Source organism: Oncorhynchus clarkii, chromosome 18 (genome assembly GCF_045791955.1).
Source record: "Oncorhynchus clarkii lewisi isolate Uvic-CL-2024 chromosome 18, UVic_Ocla_1.0, whole genome shotgun sequence".
NCBI classification, from domain to species: domain Eukaryota; kingdom Metazoa; phylum Chordata; class Actinopteri; order Salmoniformes; family Salmonidae; genus Oncorhynchus; species Oncorhynchus clarkii.
This window is the reverse complement of record NC_092164.1, coordinates 27,070,271-27,091,980: the sequence shown is the minus strand read 5'-3', so window position 1 is coordinate 27,091,980 and position 21,710 is coordinate 27,070,271. Positions and strand designations below refer to the sequence as shown.

The 21,710-nt window shown below is 42.9% G+C and overlaps 1 pseudogene; it reads left to right on the top strand.

The window, feature by feature from the left end:
* The window catches only part of LOC139372283 (partitioning defective 3 homolog B-like), a 201,501-nt pseudogene that overhangs the window by 72,734 nt on the left and 107,057 nt on the right, over positions 1-21,710 (top strand).

The window sequence follows — 21,710 nt, the reverse complement described above, 5'->3', positions numbered from 1 at the left end:
CACGATTTCCATCCCTACAGATTCCAAGGATCCTCAACTGAAATTAGAACAGAAACATTTGAAGTTCCTGACATCAATAAACAACTTTCACAGTCAAGCATTAGGATATTTTATTGTTAGAACAACATGTTGCATGTTGATGGGATGTTAGTAAACAACTATTCTCTGTGCAATACCTGTGACTTTTAACCACCTCACTGACGTGATCTGTAGTCCAGCTGGTCGCTTGAGGACAGAATCTGGGAGGTGCCGGAAGTCTTCACATTGCATCCTCATCACCTTGAATGGTTTTGCTGGTTGTGCTTCAAGTATCATCTTTGAAACATCATCAGGTGTATAAAGGACTGACACCTTGCGCCTCTTCTCGATGGTGGCAAAAGATCGATCACAAGGAAGAAAATAATGACCAGAGACCATGAACTTCTGCTCAACTTGGGTAAAGTAACCCATAGAGACGAGCATCGACATCAGATTGAGCATCCGCCAGTTGTTATTCTGCCCACAGCATCTGTCACTGAAGATGATCAACTTGCGCACCATTTCAATATGCAGCTTGCCACCTCAATGGACCCTCGGTGTGCACTCCCTACAGGATACAGTGTAACGTTACATATAACTAGCTAGCTACTGTAGCCATGTCGAATCATCCGGTGGATGGAGATAAAGTAGCTGGCTATGTTTCTTCTATTATCTAGCAATAACATTTGTAACGATAATGTATAAATTAGTAGCCAACGAACTTTAGCTAATATGTTTTCTCTATAGTTACGAATTAGACAACCCAGAACATACATGTTAGTTACTGTACTCTATAGATAGCTAGCTTGATTGTTTGATATACGGTTCTTCCACATACCTCTTGGATAGCTTTTCCCAGTTTTTTTTCTTGACCCTTGCGATTTGTATAGGGTTTTCCCGCATCCAAAGGTCTTCCTTTGCCTGTCTTTCCATTCTTTTAGTTTTGTTTTACGTTTCTTTCCCACATTTCGGCGATTTTCATCAGCAACAGAAAAGTTGTGTGCTTGTCCGTCCATTCTGAGTGGTGCACATAAACGGTTATTCCACGAGAGCCTATCTTTAAATTTAAAATGATTGTTAATTAACGCGTGGAAAGCTTGTGAAACCGGTTCACTATAGAAAAAGGGTGTCCAATAATTATTTTTCATGTATATCTCTTTTTTTTTTATATAGTTCTTCGTCTGTTGGATTCAACTAGTAAGCTTTGATCTAATGTTTTCCCTCTACAGTATGTGGTTCATTTTCAGAATGAGAGAATTAAATGAAAAATGAGGTGTTAACTGGCTTGTTAAACAAGTGAATTCGGGGATCAAGTGTAGCTGGAGCTGGGCCTTGCTTATTATGCTGGATGCCAATAGAGGTGAAAGAAATGCCACACACTTCCCCCCCTTTCAATACAGTGGATAAAAAGGGGTATGCCAGGTGTACTCTCTGCCTGAAAGAGATTATGCCAACACGGTATCATGCTCTGCTGGCACATCGTAGAACAGATGTCCACAGGCAGAAAGTGTACAATGTAATAATGTGCAGTGTAGCCCAAAGATATTGCTTTTGTTGTGTTGAACTTGACAGTAACACTTTTGTGTGAGTGAGGGGGGTTATTTTTGCACACATGTATCCTTGTGCACTTGATCAATGTCTACTATAGTGGCCACTATAATAGAGCAAACATAGAACACCTGTTCCATTCTATTTCTACTTTAACCCTAGGATGCATAGTAAACATGGCACACCAAGAATGTATATGCTGGGTCAAAATGACCCGATAATGTGATATCTGTGTTTTATTTATATGGGTCTAAAATATTATCCTTTTTTTGAACATAATTATTTTGAGTGATGATTTGGACCTTTCAATAATTATTTTATTGTTTGAAATGTTTTTAGTCGCTCTTCAACAATTTTATGCACATTTCAATGACAACATATTAAGAAAATTATAACAGCTGTTGAAAATATTAGCATATTTTTCTTACAATCAATATTACAATCCAAGGTTCACATTCAACCTTTTAGTGTGAAAAACAAAAAATAAAATCACCTTTTTAAGCATGTTTTATAATATTTCAAAACATTTATTTTAAAATCCAAAGTTCATCATCAATATAAAAGACAACACTAACAATTGTGAATTCAGAAAAGTGTGCGTGTTTGTGATGCTTACTTATGCTGTCTTAGTCTGTGCATTTGTTACAAATCAAAGCATGTGACTGTGCTCTTTGCAGACGGGTGGGTTGCACTGAGAACACTAGCAACTGACTTTTCTTTCCTTTGCGCTTGGGCAGAGCTGGCACCTCTTCTGGCCCTGGCTGATCTGAGTGGTGGTGGCATGACTCTTTCATCACCCCACATCTTTCCATTGCCTCAGTTCTTCTGTGGAGATGGGAGAACCTTCCAGAAGGACAACCATCTCTGCAGCAATCCAACAATCAGGCCTTTATGGTAGAGTGGCCAGACGGAAGCCACTTCTCAGTAAAGGGCACATGATAGCCCGCTTTGGAGTTTGCCAAAAGGCACCTAAAAGATTCTGACCATGAGAAACAAGATTCTCTGGTCTGATGAAACCAAGATTGAACTCTTTGGATGGAATGCCAAGCGTCACGTCTGGAAGAAAGTTTCTTATCCACACACACCGGAATGCTGACAGGTGGTCCATTGCCTCTCTGAACACTCTGGTCCTCTTGTCATCAAGCCTCCGGTAGCGACGGATATCCTCATATCTTCCAACCGACATGGTGACATTGGATTCTGCAGTGGATCCAAAAATAGCTCCCGTTTGGAGACATCCCACCTTTTCTCCATGCCGATAAAGGCCTTTAGTACCTCTTTGTTGACCTCTCTACACCTCTGTCCCCTTTGCTGTTGCTATTCTCCGTCCTTCTAAATTTGTACACTTTAGGACCTCCTCAATGATGATGTCACTAACTTTTGGTGACACATCGGTTGACCCCAGCACAGGCCCTGGGCAGCTCCTCAGGATGTTATGAGGTAGTGATGCTCAAACTACTTTTACGTAAAATAATAAGACATTTAAAAAAAACACAACTAGGATGTTAGAACATTAAAGACATTATTCATTATTCCAGGAATTCCTGGAATATTAGAAAACATTAGGCCGGGTCATTTTAATCCTAGGGTTAAGATGTTTTTTTCCCAAGTGCAATATTTAGATGTCTGTGGTCACAAGCATTCTATTATAAAGGCTGTCATGACTAACTGCAATATTAGTGTATTGTTTTTTTTCAAGACTTGAGTGTCATTTGCAGTAAAGTCTAGGCAACAAATAACATTAGATTGCTTTCCTTAGTTTTTAGCTGTGCTAGGTTCACATTAACCACTTTTTGTTTTACACACAGAGACTGATCATGTAGATCATTTTAATTGTTCTTTAATTAGTTAACCTGAATTTCCCCCTAGCAGGGATTTTTTTTTGCATGTTTCAGTGTAAAAAAAAAGTTTTAAAAAGTGTCACCTTTTTGGGCCCTCACCAGTTTGCATCCCTGAGTATGTCTCTGTCTGATCATGGAGCGTGGCTTGTGTGATTTTTATTTATTTATGCCCTTTTTCCTCTGAGGTAGTGCTTCCCAATATTTTTGTTTTCACATTTTACATTGGTGTATATTAAGGTATGTGTGTAACTGGCCCCTGTCCTATAAACTTATACGTTACGTACCAATAATTATAAAAGCATTGGACTGGTGTAGGCGGCATGGGCTTTCTTATACCAGTCATTTTCTTTTCAAATCATTGAAGGAATGTGAACAAGATAACACTTTGGGATGAAGAAGAGATAGTTGGGACACAATCATGGATTGAGAGAGAAAAAGGGATGCCGCCACCCTCTCAAGAGTAAAATCACATTTTATTTGTCTGTCCTTCTGCTGGCTCCCGCACGATGGGATGGACTGTTGCGTAATCTGAGTCACTCTCTCTTTCTGATGGATGGGAGAGAGAGACCCCCCCTGAGAAAGTATTCACACCCCTTGACTTTTTCCACATGTTGTTACAGCCTGAATTTAAAATGGATTACATTTAGATTTTGAGTCACTGGTCTACACACAGTATCCCATAATGTAAAGATGGTATTATGTTTGACAAATGTTTACTGATAAATAAAAAAGAAGTATTCAACCCCTTTGTTATGGCAAGCCTAAATAAATTCAGGACTAAAGATTTGCTTAACAAGTCACAGTGAGTTGCCTGAACTGTGCAAGAATAGTGTTTAACATGATTTTTCAATGACTACCTTATCTCTGTACCCCACACATACAATTATCTGCAAGGTTCCTCAGTTGAGCGGTGAATTTTAAGCACAGATTCAACCACAAGACCAGGGCGGTTTTCCAATGCCTCACAAAGAAGGGCACCTTCCTATTGGTAGGGTATAAATAAATAAAAAGTAGACATTCAATATCCCTTTGAGCATGGTGAAGTAATTAATTTAACTTTGTATGGTGTATCAATACACCCGAAGATACAGGCGACCTTCCTAACTCAGTTGACGGAGAGGAAGGAAACCACTGAGGGATTTCACCATTACGCACACCTTAAACTTAAAACAACTTAAAACAGAGTTTAATGGCTGTGATAGGAGTTACTCCACAATACTAACCTAAATGACAGAGTGAAAATATGGAAGCCCGTACACATATACACATAAATACACATATTCCAAAATATGCATCCTGTTTGCAATACGGTACTAAAGTAAAATGTGGCAAATAAATGAATGGCTTCATCATGTTATGGGTATGCTTGTTGTCAGCAAAGACTAGGGAGTTTTTGGGGGGATAAAAATCTATTGAATAGAGCTAAGCACAGGCACAATTCTAGAGGAAAAACTGGTTGTCTGCTCTCCAACATACACTAGGAGACCAAATCACCTTTCAGCAGGAAAACCTAAAACACATGGTCAAATATACACTTAAGTTGCTTACCAAGAATACATTAAATGTTCCTAAGTGGCCTAGTTACAGTTTTTATTTAAATTGGCTTGAAAATCCATGGCAAGGCTTAAATGGTTGTCTAGCAATGATCAACAACCAACTTGACAGAGCTAGAAGAATTTAAAAAAGAATGTGCTAATATTGTACAATCCAGGTGTGCAAAGCACTTACCCAGAAAGACACACAGTTTCAAAGGTGAATCTGACATGTATTGGCTCAGGGGTGTGAATACTTATGTAAATTACTTTCCTGTATTTCATTTTCAGTAGATTGCTAATATTTCTAAAAACTCATTTTCACTTTGTCATTATGGGTTATTGTGTGTAGATGTGTGAGAGAAAAATATTTAATCAATTTTGAATTCGGGCTGTAAAACTGTGCTGTATTAGCCCACTCTATTGTTTATGATTTTGTTTACATGGAGGACTGATTGGGCTCATTGCTTCAAGTTGAAAAATAAATGCTGCTTTCATTGAATGGGATGGTTTGAGCACTACCGAAAAAATGCTATTTGCATGTGAATAATGAATGCTATATGCTGCATTTGCTATAGGCCTGTTGTTTGTTTTTGTTGGTGACACTTTGCAATCGCGATAATTTGCAGCTATCTAAGTCTTTTAAAAGTGTGCATGTTTGACTGTGTGTCCATTAGGCCTTTAGAGATTTTTTTTAATCAGCACTTATTAGATTGAGCAATAAAATCCCCACAGATGGTCTTCTTAAATGAACTTGTTTTTGACAGTATGAAGCACAATACCACGGAGGAGTTTAGAAGGGAGGATTTATTAACATTTATTCCGTCAGCTGGGATCCGCACTATGCAGCTGTTGCGAAAGCGCTTTTTTTTCACTGACTGTCCCCTGGTCGCAAAAACAAGGATTGTTTGGCAGCTTATAAACTTTTAAATTCAACCATTATTGTGTTAAAATACGCAAACACATTTGTGAACAGCCATCCACAACAACCACAATCCGTAAAGCGCAAACAGCTAATAGAGGGCAGCAGTGTGATTCACATCAATGTGGTACAGTATGTAGATATCAATGAAAGTGATATCCGTATCGCCCATAGGCTACACCACGGCTGTTGGCCTTACCAGTTGGAATAGCTTGTATGTGGTGGCAACCCTAGCTCCCTTACTGTCACGCCCTTAAACAAGATTGAGGCTGCAGTCCATATGGCACTGTATTTCCTATGGTGCACTACTTTTGACCAGAGCCCTATGGGGGACCTTGTCAAAAGTAGTGCGCAATGTAAGGAATAGGGTGCCACTTGGGACGTACTCTTTTTCCAAGGACCGATGCACTACCGTCTCATCCGTACTCCTCTACTGCATCCTTCGCTTCCCTCCTTTTGATCCAGCTCTCTCACTCTCTCTCCCTCTCCGTCTCATTCCCTCATCTTTTTCAATCTCTTTCCTTGGGAAGATCTCAACTGCATACTCCTCGGGTCATCTCTCATCTCCTTCTCAAAACTCATCGGATCCAAAAGCCAGAGGTCCCTCCCATCTGACCTTCTCCTCCAATGGGCTTTGAGAAGGAGGCGAGGACGCGAGGAGTATGCAATTAAGTTTCTCCCCTTCTCTTCCCCTCCCTCTCTCCCTCTCTTTCTGAAGAGGGAATGGCGAAAGTAAGATTGTGTAATTAAGGTCAGTGCAGCCATAAACATCCCAGTTCGTCCCCAAATAGATGTTTCTGCTACGGTGGTGTTCTCGGAAGTCGCACAGAGTGAGGTATCAAACGTAGCAGGACCTGCTCCCTCTCTCTGCCGAGGCGGCTCAGGTGAAACCTTTCCATCCTGGAGCTGTCTACACACACTTGCGCACACACACGTGCACATGCAAAAACACATATGCACACACACACTCCGGTGGGCTTTTTTTAGGGAAGTGAACACTGCCCGTGAGAAAGAAAGTCTTACACCCCCTTGAGCTTTTATCACATTTTGCTGCCTTAAAGTTTTTAAAACGACCTACTCCACATTTTCTAAGTCGGTTATAGAAAAATTTACAAACTATAAACATTTGTAAATATTCAATAAGATATTTAAGTTTAAGGCTCCGCGCCCCTGAGTTAATACTTGGTTGAAGCACCTTTTGGCAGCCAAACTACAAGGTTAGGTCAAATCCAATACAACACAACAGAGTGAAACCCTCTCTATTTTAAAATATTGTGGTGGCAGCATCATGTTATGAGTATGCTTGTCATCGACAGAGACTGGGGAGTTTGTCAGCATCAAAATATATATAAAAGGAGCAAAGCCCAGATAAAAAGTTTGAGGAAAACCCACCTCAGTCTTCTGAAAACCTAACCCTGGGTTAGTTTAATTTTTCAGCCAAACAATTACACAAATGTAGATGCCAAAGACACACCAGATTGGCTTTCCAAAAGGTGGTGAGTGTTCCTGAGTGGTCTAGTCAAGGTTTGAATATTGCAGTCCATCCATCACTGATTTCCAACAAAATGTACATTACACCGGCGCTGGCCACGATAAACAGCCACTCTAAAAAGTGCAGTTTGGTCACACATTACAATGCCACAGATATTTCAAGTTTTTAGGGAGTGTGGAATTGTCGTGCTGACTGCAGGAATGTCCACCAGAGCTATTGCCAGAGAATGTAATGTTTGTTTCTCTACCATAAGCCGCCGCAGTACGTCCAACTGACCTCACAACTGCAGACCATGTGCATGGCATCGTGTGAGCGAGCGGTTTGCTGATGTCAACGTTGTGAACAGAGTGCCCCATGGTGGCTGTGGGGTCATGGTATGGGCACAATTGCATTTTATCAATGGCAATTTGAATACACAAAAATACTGTGACGAGATCCTGTTGCTCTTGTGAGGCCCATTTTTTTTTAAAGTTATCTGTGATTATCGTGTGAAATCCATAGTTTTGTGCCTAATGAATTTACTTCAATTGAATGATTTCCTCATATGAACTGTAACTCAGTGAAATCTTTGAAATTGTTGCATTTATATTTTGGTTCAGTGTGTGTGTGTGTGTATATGTATATATGTATATATATATATATATATGTGTGTATATGTATGTATATATATATATATGGTGCTTCCACCAAGTATTAACTCAGGGGGGTGGAGACTTTCTTTCACTTTGAAAATGTGGAGTAGGTTGTGTAGATCTGTAGGGGGGGGGGGGGGTAATTGTAATTGTATCCCCCTTTGGATTACATTTTAAGACGGCAACATGTGAAAAAAGTTCAAGGGGTTGTAGACTTTCTATTGGCACTGTATTGGGACGTAGGCCATATTTCACCTCCAAACACTGAAACTAACATTTATCAAATCAAATCAAATGTATTTATATAGCCCTTCGTACATCAGCTGATATCTCAAAGTGCTGTACAGAAACCCAGCCTAAAACCCCAAACAGCAAGCAATGCAGGTGTAGAAGCACGGTGGCTAGGAAAAACTCCCTAGAAAGGCCAAAACCTAGGAAGAAACCTAGAGAGGAACCAGGCTATGTGGGGTGGCCAGTCCTCTTCTGGCTGTGCCGGGTGGAGATTATAACAGAACATGGCCAAGATGTTCAAATGTTCATAAATGACCAGCATGGTCCAATAATAATAAGGCAGAACAGTTGAAACTGGAGCAGCAGCACGGCCAGGTGGACTGGGGACAGCAAGGAGTCATCATGTCAGGTAGTCCTGAGGCATGGTCCTAGGGCTCAGGTCCTCCGAGAGAGAGAAAGAGAGAATTAGAGAGAGCACACTTAAATTCACACAGGACACCGAATAGGACAGGAGAAGTACTCCAGATATAACAAACTGACCCTAGCCCCCCGACACATAAACTACTGCAGCATAAATACTGGAGGCTGAGACAGGAGGGGTCAGGAGACACTGTGGCCCCATCCGAGGACACCCCCCAATCACCCTGCATTTAAAAAAAAAAGGAGCGAAGGGCGTGAGTGTAGGGAAAGTTTTAAAGGGCAGCAGTTTTGGTGTGGTTTTACTGCAGAGGAGATCACGTCAGTAGTACGGTTGTGTGTGTGTATGTGTGTGTGTGTCCTGACCCCTTCCCTAGAGGGATAATGCTTCAGCTGTGAGTAAGGGGCAATTCTGTGATGGATATGACAGGGTTCAAGGGTCACAGGAAAGTACTCCCCGACACAGACCCACACACCATTTCTCACCACATCTGACGTTTAGCAGATCACAGAAGCGTTCCCAGAGAACACACTCACACCTCATTTCTCATGCGTATGACAACAACCACACACACACACCTCATTTGTCATGTACGTTCTCGCTGGCCCCGGCATGTATTTGGCCACAGAATACTTAATTTCTCCAGATGAAAAAACGGTCACAAGAAGAAAAAACACAACGGCATACAATTATTTACTTTATGAAATCCAAGCGTCATTGCGTTTCTATTAGAATGTATTGGATACTAATCATGGGAGATGATTAATAAGGCAGTTTGAGCACCGCAACAAGAAGTTGCCCCCATCCCTCCCGGTAATTGGGCCACTTTTTCAACTTTTTTGTCGTAATGCTGTCATTGAAGAGAACTCCCGTGAGTCCAAACGTGCACTTCACATTTCCATATCATAAAACTCTCGTGTCAACGTTTATGATCACAATGTTTGATGCACAGTTAGAAGATGACATGCCGTCATACCCTGGGTTGTTCTGAACAGAATGAGCCTATGTTAAGTCTATTGTTAAGAAAATTAGCTGTGGAACACTCACTTGAATGCGCTCAAATAACGATCTGTTTCTCTGAATTGCCTTGTGAAAACCTAACCCTGTACGATAGTATTATCTCATTTAGCTAGTCATGTTGTCAATTGAACAAGCTTTCAAATGATGCCCACCTGACGCAGATTGCTATTTAAAATGGGTGGTGTTTTGGATTGTGTTAACAACTATAGTAATTGTGTGATGGTGGGTTTCTGTTCCAAACAAAACAACTACAAGTGTGCTTGCTCTAGTTCCTCAACGGCACAGCTAGAAGAGTAACTTTAAAATTAAAATAAACGTGTTGTTGACTGTTCTTTGAGTCATAAAAGTGCGTTGAAATAACTTAGGAAATGTGCACACTTTAGAGAAGTGTGTGTGGCCACTGGGAGACACCAGTTAGTCTTCTCACTCAAACCCTTCAAAATGTTTTGTCTTATGTTGCACCTACCCCCACATTTAACAATAATATTCTTATCATGTTACTGAATGTATCCAGAGTATTTTCACATTTAGTTATCAACAAATGTGGCAAAAAGTACAGAATGTAAAATGCACATGAAATCAACAGTAATGTTTGGATTCAGTCTTGTCAGGTGAACTGTTGTGTCCTCAACTTTGGTCTAATAATTTTCCCATTATCTCCAACACGTCCCCTTTCAATTGCTACCATGCTTATGCATATTTCTTCTGTAAGAAACATTTAAATTTACCCCTATCCATATAGACCAATTCAGACGAGTGTATAGGGTTAAACCCCATTTTAGCCTTTTGTCCTCTCCCCCCTCCTCTCACTCGCCCTCTCCCCTTATTTCTCTGTTTCTCTGTCCATTTTTCCCTGGGCCGTGTGAATATAGCAGAACTCTTAATGGATGAGATGGAGGAATCGAGGGGCGATGCACAATAACAATGGAGACATGGTAACATGTGGCCCATTGTGGATAACAGCTTAGCGGGCCTAATAATTGGGCCACTATTTCTCTATCTGTGCACGGATCATTGTGTGTTGTGGTGGTGTTGAGATGTGTGTTTAGGAGAGGAGAAGCAGGGGTTGGACCGAGGGTCCTGGCTGGCCAAGGGCGTAGGGATCGGGGAGGGGTAAGTGGGAGGCCCCCCTGTATGTGTCATTACGAGGGGGTTGAGACAATGGAGGAGGTTGGTGACACAATGAAAGTGACTAGGCAGAAGGTCGTCATTTTTTTTCCCCATTTTATTTTTCTCGTCCGTCAACACTCTGATTCCGACGTTTTTATTTATTTAATATATTTTTTCCTCTTTCCTTTACATTTCACTCCGGAGCTGCTCTTGTGGTGCTAGCATGCATGACTTAAAATGAGCCTCTCTCCTGAGCGATATGGAAGGAGAGCAAAACAAAGAAGAACAGATCGAGTTGACGGAGGAGAGAGGGACACTCACGGATGAGGTTGGAACCCAGGTCCATCTGGCCATTGTCATGTCTAAAGGTCTTTGACTCGGTGATTGATATCAACTGAAGATGCTGTTTGGTTGGTTGGTTGGTGTCCCTGTTTGTGGACTAGTGGAGAGCGAGGGACTGAGATACCAACAGTAGACTTGGCTAACTGTGTGTGTGTGTGTGTGTGTGTGTACACAGGATGACAGCCATCCACTGACCCACAGAGGAGAACCCGAAGACCGACTGAGGCTTGACATCCCCACCACAGCCAAGATGAGCCGGGTCACACTCAGGTAGGGTGTGTGTGTGTGTGTGAACACACAACTACATATTCACATGTTTGCATGGGTTGATATGTTTACAAGGTTTGTTTGTGTGCTGTTCTCTTATTTCATAAGCATGTTTGTGTTTGCATATCTGTAACTACCTGTCTCTTATGTGTGTGCATCTCTCGCTCGCTCTCTCTGTGTCTCTGTGTGTGCTAGAGAGAGTTCCATTGCCAGAGAGTTTTTAGTCCACCATACCTTTGACTCCTGCCCAGTAGCCGCCCAGAGACTTCACTCTGCAAGCTGAATTTGTAGAGACCTGGCTAGGCGGGTGTGTGTGTCTCTCCATGGCAACCGCTGCTGTCTGTTAGTGCCGCCCATGGCTAGTGCCCCAAGAGACCATAATATCCCAGTCTGTCGGTGGACATGTGACTCCCTGTGGCGTGTGACTGTGTGTCTCCACTTCCTGTAGTTGTCACAGTCCCAGGAGCCAGGATGCACAACCTAACCTGATATACAGTAAGCCATGACCAATATATTGACAGTGTGCTCCAGTATTTTCGTTCCGATTTAAGAATGGATTCGATGCGTATAGAGTTTAAAGAACTGTACTTTGTAAATGGAGAGAACTCACCTATCTTACTTGCAGTAAAAACACTTTCAACACCAGCAATTGGCTTCGTTTATCACCAATAATTTGCCATTTATATGGCAAAAAAAAAGGAACGCAAGTTTGGTAGTGAGGAGATTCTTCAGACCAAAAGTTGATCTACGACTAGTCAGAAAAGAGTGGGTGTTCCATCTCTTTCTCCTCTCCCTCGTTCCCTCCCTCCACCACCTCAGAGGAATGGATGTGTTTGTTTGTGTATGCACGGGATGCTAAAAAGGGAGAGGAGCATAGCATGCATGTATTATAGCCTGGCGCTAACAAGCTCTGGCTTCCTCTGATGAGCTTGTTTGTGCCAGCGTTTGTTTTTGTGAATGTAAATTTGTTGCAGAGAAGGGGGAGAGAGTGTGTGTGTGTGTGTGTGTGTCTAACCCTGGGATGCAGGTGTATTCTATCTATGAACTTTCCCATAAACAAAAGGACAGAACAGAGGAAAAGAGAAATATAATAAATGACAGTGATGAGTTTGTGTCTCTCTTTCACCAGTTTATCTCCAAAGCACTGAGCTGTGGCTTTCAACCAGAGATAAACAAGGACATCACAGCGCCGATAGTCAGAGAGCACGGCCTTTGATAGTGACAGAGTTCCCATAGATAATATCAGAGGAAACCGCAGTTTGTATGCTTGTGCGTATTCATGTGTGGGAGTTTGCACACGTGTGTGTGTGTGTGTGTAGAGCTCAGGGACATAACTAATGTATGAGGATCGTTATGGTAGTCATTAGTGTGTGCAGTATAATGACTAGGGAAGGGTTGTTTTGAGAAAGGACAGAAGAGAAAACGGTCACTGGAAAGTCCAGGATATGTTAGAATTGAGTATCGGTTGTATCTGGGTGGAATTGGTCAGGTTTATTCCCTACATGGCTGGCATCATTTGAGAGAGAGGGAGGACTCCACTGTCACACTATTCTTTTTAACCTTCGCTAGGGTCTCTCTCACCCACACACTCACTCTCACACTCACACACACACACACACACACACACACTGCATACATACAGTACTGGATTGTACTGTGCACAACCTCTATGAAGTGACATTCACACATACTCACACATCCAGTTATGTTCATTGTACATTGAGGCTCACACAGCCTTACTTAAATTGAATGCATGCAAAAATGCATCCATACTAGTGGTGCTTGTACCTTAAAATTATAAGTATTCACCTACCTACCTTAATAAAATTACAGTCGTCTAAATGCACAATTGCTAACAAATCACGTGTGAGCACACACACACATGCATGCTTCCGCTCTCTCTCACTCGCTCTTTTTCGCTCTCTGTCACTAACGTGCACACTCAAACACACACACACCCTTCTTTCCTCCATTGTTCCACCTCGGCACAATTACCTTTTTAAGCTCATTTGTTTGTCTTAGTGTAGCTCTCAGGAAACAGCAAATGGATCTGAAGTGAATGCTAAGGGGAGGGAGAGGGCAAGTGTGTGCATCTGTGTTTCTCTAGTGTGTGTGTGTGTGTCTACCATGTCCTTTCTGCTCTCCACTAACACATGGTCCTGTGTTATTGATAAAGGCTTATATGATAGGCAGTTGATTACCTTGCTCATTCAGGTTGATTTGCTTGCATCTCGTTTTCTCTCGCCCTCCCTTTCATCCTTTTATTCCTCTTTTGCTGACTTACCTGATGCTCATTCCTCTCTCTCCCCCCTCTTTCCCTCTTTCTCTCTCTCTCTCTCGCGCTCCCTCTCACTCTCTTTCGCTCTCTCTCTCCCCCTCTTTCCCTCTCTCTCTCGCGCTCCCTCTCACTCTCTCTCCCCCTCTTTCCCTCTCTCTCTCGCGCTCCCTCTCACTCTCTCTACCCCTCGCTCCCTTTTTCTTTGATGCATAACCACTCTAATTAGGCTCCTGTTCTCCTTCTCTCTCTCCCTCTTTCTCCACCTTCCCTCCCTCTCCCTCCATCTCTCCTGTCTGTGTGTATGAGTGATAGTCAGTTCTCCTGTGTTTGCAGCAGACCCCCAGAACCACAACTAATTACACTGCCCTAATGAGCAGGACAGGCAGCCAGCCAGCAGGTCGTGTGTGTGTGTGTGTGTGTGTGTGTGTGTGTGTGTGTGTGTGTGTGTGTGTGTGTGTGTGTGTGTGTGTGTGTGTGAGTGTGAGTGTGTGAGTGAGTGAGTGAATTATTCATCTTCAGGATGCCCAGCCCACATGGGCTTGTAAGACAATGAGTACGTTTACATGCACACTAATACTTCAATATTAAACTGATTATGGCAATAGTCATGTAAACGCTTTGCTCTGCTTATCTTGAAAGTTCAAAATCGAAGTAAGCATACACTGATTAAAACACCTGGTTTTCTGAGCTTAATCAGCGTTCCAGCAGTGCATTTGATCTGGTCATGTGTAAGCAACGGTAGCGCAAGCCTCCCTCTTATTCACAAGTGAAGTGAGTTCACATTTAAAAAAATTATAAAACGTTATAGTTTTCACATACAAACTTTATATGTCCAAACTCCTAATAGGCTTCGCAAAAATAACATGGTCGCTGTAGTAGAACTTTTATTTAGATTGTTTTAAACATTTTAAACAAACTATTACATTAATATATCCATAATAATTGTATTATACTGGTAATGGTGAGAGGTTCACCTCCCCTGGTACTTCACCTCCCCTGGTACTGGTAATGGTGAGAGCTTCACCTCCCCTGGTACTGGTAATGGTGAGAGCTTCACCTCCCCTGGTACTGGTAATGGTGAGAGCTTCACCTCCCCTGGTACTGGTAATGGTGAGAGCTTCACATCCCCTGGTACTGGTAATGGTGAGAGCTTCACCTCCCCTGGTACTGGTAACGGTGAGAGCTTCACCTCCCCTGGTACTGGTAACAGTGAGAGGTTCACCTCCCCTGGTACTGGTAACGGTGAGAGGTTCACCTCCCCTGGTACTGGTAACGGTGAGAGCTTCACCTCCCCTGGTACTGGTAGCGGTGAGAGCTTCACCTCCCCTGGTACTGGTAGCGGTGAGAGCTTCACCTCCCCTGGTACTAGTAACGGTGAGAGCTTCACCTCCCCTGGTACTGGTAACGGTGAGAGCTTCACCTCCCCTGGTACTAGTAACGGTGAGAGCTTCACCTCCCCTGGTACTGGTAACGGTGAGAACTTCACCTCCCCTGGTACTGGTAATGGTGAGAGCTTCACCTCCCCTGGTAATGGTGAGAGCTTCACCTCCCCTTGTACTGGTAACGGTGAGAGCTTCACCTCCCCTGGTACTGGTAACGGTGAGAGCTTCACCTCCCCTGGTACTGGTAACGGTGAGAGGTTCACCTCCCCTGGTACTGGTAATGGTGAGAGCTTCACCTCCCCTGGTACTGGTAACGGTGAGAGCTTCACCTCCCCTGGTACTGGTAACGGTGAGAGCTTCACCTCCCCTGGTACTGGTAACGGTGAGAGCTTCACCTCCCCTGGTACTGGTAATGGTGAGAGCTTCACCTCCCCTGGTACTGGAAATGGTGAGAGGTTAGCATCTCGTTGGGGTATCTTTGTGCCTCTGTAACGCTCTCACACAATTATTCATGATTCTTTCAGGATTATCCGTAATCATGGTAGCATCCACATTAATGTAGACGTGTTCAGAAAGCATTCCTAGGGAGATGAAAATAGTTTAAACTTAAAACATAAAAACCTTGTCTTATCTTCTAAGCTTTGGAAATAACATTTGCACCCAGGAACACTTATTTTTCTAAATATCCATTCAAGTTTGTCTTAATCACTAATCCAGAATTGCTATGGTTTCTGTTGTTGCGTTTCATCCTAGTTACTCTTACTTAAATCATCATATAAAGTACAGTAAAATGAAAGTACCATTCATTCTCCATCCCGTTCATTCTTCTTCCCTAAATTGGAGACTGTACATAGCTGCTTTTCTTCATCAATGGCATTGGACCTACATACTTCAATTGCCAGAGGCAGTATCCTGGTTCTCAACTGGGCATACAGGGTCTTTTGATGCACATTTGAGTGTGTACCTGTGTAAATGTGTGGCCAGCCAGATCTAGTCATTAGCTCCATTCCCCTGCTCAGTGGTGTGTTGGTAAATCTATGCACATTCACTGTGGGAATCCTTCCCCTCTGTCTACTAGGGTCTAATGGCAGCCTGGCATATGTGTACGCGAAAAATATTTGTTACAGTAGAGGGTGTGTGTATACAGTCTTGGAATGCGTCCCAAATGATACCATGTTCCCTCTATAATACCCCACTTTTGAACAAAGTCATGGGGCTCTTGTCGAAAGTAGTGCACTATAAATAGAAAAGGGTGCCACTAGGTCGAAGGGCAGCATGCCCTGTGGCCTGAAACCAATCACGTTCGAAAGGAAAGCAGCTAAACCTAGCATCACACACCTCTCCGCTCCACCACGCTCCAGCATCATACTTACACAACCTGACAGGGCAGGTTTCACACGCTTGCATAAGCGCAGCTGGCCCATGTAAATGCCAGTTAATTCACCTTGACCTTGTTCACTCAACCACTGTCTGGCTCAGGGAGCGAGGGAAGGGGGGAGAGAGTGGGACTCTGTTTTTGTCTCTGTTTTGCAAGGGTTTAAGTTCTGTCACTGCAACGTATATACATCATATGGATTCTAGAGAGGTTGTTTTTTGAGATCCGTGTAGATCCACAATAAAAGTTCGGGGGTGGGCTGGTTTGGAGATGCCAGCCTAATGCAGAAGCATGTCTGTTCTACGAAATACAAAATACAAAATACTTTATTTTCACTGTTACGCTTTGTGTGCTGAACTGACATGCACGGTTGTTGCTGACGTTTAATTCCCTTCATCTGAACATCAATCTATAATGCTCACCACCACCGCGGCGCTCAACTAAAACTGCTAATGGCACAAATTTGTACGCATTTTTACTCTATTCTTACCAATATGTTATTGGGCTAATTTCTCGAGGTGGAAATTATATTTTAGATGGTGTCAGTATAATGACATTTTTATTCATTTGGGAATAGAACGTCCTTTTTAAAAAGTCATCAGAACTGAGCTTCTCAGTCCTTCTTCATAAAAAATGATCTCAAAGGACACAGGACCCCCTTAAGCAAGGGGATTGGAATTGGTCAAACTTGCAGGTAAATAAATTTACAAAATAATCCTCTTTCCCTAGAAGCACTATGGTCATTACTTTTTTTACATGAAAGGGGAGGTTAACTTGCACCCAGAGATTTGTATTTGTAGGTATCTGTGTTCCTGTTACCATTTTTGTGCGTGAGTGAGATTGACAAACACAAACTCTCTATCTCTTGACTGTGTGTTTTGTCTCTTCAGCCCCCTGACCGAGATAGTGGGGAGCTCTCTGGAGAACAGGGACCGCTGGGGATCCATGTCGTCCCCTACTGCTCATTGCTGAGTGGACAGTGAGGAACGCACACACACTCACTTTCACTCGCTCACTGTAACTCACTCACTTTCACGCACTCTCTTACACATGCTCTACCCATGCATTGAAGGCTGTTTGTGTGTGTGTGTGTGTGTGTGTGTGTGTGTGTGTTCAGACTGTGTTTATCATCCGTTCTCAGGACCCTGGGCCTGCACATTAAAAGTATCGAGGCGAACAGTCGCTCCAAGAGAGAGGGCCTTTTCCGGGAGGATGAGTGCATCGTTCAGATTAGCGGCACCGAGCTAATGGACAAGACATTTGCCCAGTACGTACCTCGGCTCTACGCTATCGCAGGATGATTCTCAAATGTCTCTGTATTCCCTTTATAGTGCACTCCTTTTGACCCATAAGTCCCTGGTCAAAAGTAGTGCACTATGTAGGGAATAGGTTGCCATTTGAGACGCATCCTGTGTCATTTTGGATGCAAGCCTGCCCTACACTATCACAAATCTACCAGTATGAGGCCGGTCTGTCACTCAGTTTCTCTTTTATTTTCCCTTTTATTAGGAGCCCTTCTTAATCCCTGCTCTTACAAATCCTCCCTATTCCTGGATTTATCTCACACCCCATCTCCACAGCAACAAAAGCGTGTGAGAGAGAAAACGAAAGCGAGAAACACTCATTCTCTCGCTTCACTGTTGTCGGGAATAGGTTCATTTATGACCATCACAGCATTTGGTTAGACTTCAAAAGGAGTGGGGCTAGTGAGTGAGAAAGATAAGAGATAGACAAACAGTAAAAAGAGAAAGAATTGGTGGGCATCAAGGAGGATTGTCTAATCCCCTACCTGAATGAAATGCCCAGTAAAAGAGGTGGACCTTGTTAGATCTGATAGTATAGCCCAGAAGAGGCTTGACAATAGGTCTGACACTGGTTCTGGATAAGCAGTTGCTGCTAGTGACTACTACTATAGATTACTTGTCTCTAGTGAATTGACTCTTGAGGGTCTAGTGTGTGACCTCTAGTCAATGCGGGTGTTGAATGAGAACTTAGTAAGCTTGAGTTTGTACTGGTGTTGATACCAATGGAAGCTCTGTGCTTGGTGTACATAGTGGAAAACCGTACAATTAAGTCTGATATAACAGTATTCTCAAACTTCAGTCATGTCCTTCAGAGACAGACATTGATGATGTCACTTCCTCACACCCACAAGTCCCAGGAAGTGTTCCGTCAGGCCATGTGTTCCCCTCTGGTGCGCCTGGAGATCCTGCCGCTGGCTAACAAGCAGCGATACGAGAAACGCCTCATCGGGCAGCTCTTCACCGACAGTCACGACTCCGTCTCCAAAGCCAAGAGCCCTCTCGTGATCCACCAAAAAATGGACGCTAAACCAGAAGTGAAACCAGAAACCGTGAAACCAGAGCAGATCAGTCCCAAACTGGAGCCGAGACGTCCAGAGCTCTGTGTCCTCCGCTCCAAGACCCCCGATCTGCCAGCCTCTCTCACCCCGCTATGGGAGCACCAGACTGGGCATGTCCCCAGCCCCGGTGGTCAGATATCGAGATGGGGCCTCCCCCACGGCGGTGGGGGTCAGCGAGAGCCCCCTGTGCCGGGGAAAGAGTCCCACTGGGCTCCCTAACCTGGCCAACCTGACCAACCAGAAGGGAGGCCGGAAGCTGAAGATTGACCTGAGGAAAGGTATGGAAGCACTATGGAAAAGGGGGTATAGCTGTGTTCAAATACCAATACTAACATACTGTATACTACATACTTAATGGGTATATACTTCATACTTAATGAGTATATACTACATACTATTAGTTCATTTTAGTATACTGGAAACGAACTACAGTATATCCTTTCAGTTGAGCGTACTAGAGCCGCCTGTCTACCGGAAGTTGATGCTGCTGCTATGAAACCTCTTGCTAGCTTGTTAGCTTAACAAATGACTAGCTAAACATTTTACGATTTCGGGTGTGTTCGTAAATTCAATCTGGAGTGCCAGAGTGTGCTCTGGGCATTCGTAAATCCAGAGCGTTGTCAGAGTTCAGAGCGCACACTGGACGCTCTGGCCGAGGAAAAGTGTTGATCCGAGCGTTCAATGGCAGTCAGGCACCCAAGCTAACTTGCTAACATTTGCTAGCTACTTCCAGACACGAATGAGAGAACACCTCACTGAGCATTTTACTTGCCCTAGCAGAGCTGGTTAGGCTGTTCATGTTATCCAGTGCGCTGGTGACTGTAACTGTGCTGCTGGCAACAATTTAATAACTTTTTTATTTTGCTGATGTTTACTGACATCGGCCGTATTCAACGGGTGTTGAGAGTTCGTAAATTCATCAGTTATTCTACACGAGAGTGCTCTGAAATCGGAGTAGATATCCAATGAATCGCACGACTATACCACTTAGCTAAGAATTATGTAATTAATCAAGTCAGTAAACGTTGGGCAGATGGTTAGATAGCAGATAGTTAATATACTGCCTGGCAATTTCGATGTACACTACCGTTTTAGAAAACCTACAGTACTCATTCAAGGGTTTTTCTTTATTTGGACTATTTTCTACATTGTAGAATAATACTTAAGACATCAAAATGATGAAATAACACATTATCAAATCATGTAGTAACCAAAAAAGTGTTAAATAAATCTAAATATATTTTATATTTGAGATTCTTCAAATTGCCACCAGTTGCCTTGATGACAGCTTTGCAAACTCTTGGCATTCTCTTCACCTGGAATGCTTTTCCAACAGTCTTGAATGAGTTCCCACATATGCTGAGCACTTGTTGGCTGCTTTTCCATCTTAATTGGGTTGAGGTCGGGGGATTGTGGCGGCCAGGTCATCTGATGCAGCACTCCATCACTCTCCTTCTTGGTCAAATAGCACTTACACAGCCTGGAGGTGTGTTGGGTCATTGTCCTGTTGATAAACAAATTATAGTACCACTAAGGCCAAACCAGATGGGATGGCGTATCGCTGCAGAATGCTGTGGTAGCCATGCTGGTTAAGTGTGCCTTGAATTCTAAGTAAATCAGACAGTGTCACCAGCAAAGCACCATCACACCACCTCCTCCTCCATGCTTTACGGTGGGAAATACACATGCAGAGATCATCTGTTTACCCACACCGCATCTCATAAAGACACACCGGTTGGAACCAAAAAAGGACAAATTTCCACCGGTCTTATGTCCATTGCTCGTGTTTCTTGGCCCAAGCAAGTCTCTTCTTATTATTGGTGTCCTTTGGTAGTGGTTTCTTTGCAGCAATTCAACCAGGAGGAACCCACTAAGCCCCACAACAGATTTTTGTACTTTTGTAAAGGTACAATGTGTTGCTGTGTTGGGGTCAGTTTAGTTTTCAATCCAGTCGATTCAGTGAAATGAATCATCCTAGAAAACTGATAAATTGGGAACTGAGTTCTTAGGCTGCGTTTACACAGGCAGCCCAATTCTGTTATTATTCACATCAGATATTTTGCCAAAAGATCAGAATTGGGCTGCCTGTGTAAACCTAGCCTTAGATTGTGGTTGTGCTCTTCCATGGTTAAAGCGTCAATCAGCTGTAGAAACAATAATTTATCCCCCCCCCTGTTTCGGTATAAAGCTGAGGTATGGGGCTGGAGAAATGTAACCACTCTCAAATCAATAGTTTAGATAGTTATAACCATGTTTTGAGGCTATATTGTGGTTTTAAAATTATTTTTTTACATTTACTTTGTTTACAAACATTTTAGTAAATGTATATTTTATTTATTGAACCTTTATTCAACTAGGCAAGTCAATTAGGAACAAATTCTTATTTACAATGACGGCCAAACCCGGACGAAACTGAGCCAAATGTGATACAGTCTGGATTTGAAGCAGGGTGTCTGTAGTAACGCCTCTAGCACTAAGATGCAGTGCCTTAGACCGCAGTGCCACTTGGGAGCAAACAAGCTTATATTTTGTGATCTGATGGGGTACGACAGTTGAACTAAGCTCATGAGGCATTCATAAATTATATTCGTCAAGAATCAATGGGTACATACCAGTAATTTATAAGTCAAAAAATGGATGTAGCAACTAATGATTTCCCCTTTAAAGACTACTCTCCCACTGTGAGTGACTGCTAGGAGGTTTAGAAGCGTTAATGGAAGGTAGGCAGAAGCTTAGCTGCCAGATGAGATTTTATCACTCACTATCTTTTAGTATGCCTATTTTGGCTTTTCTCCACTGCTCACCAAGGTGGCAGTTTTCACTCATTGCTTGGAGGCACGTACACACACAGGCGTGCATGCACAAACACACAAATAGATACACATGTGAGCTTGGACACACACACACACACACACACACACAAGCACTCTTGAAATCAAA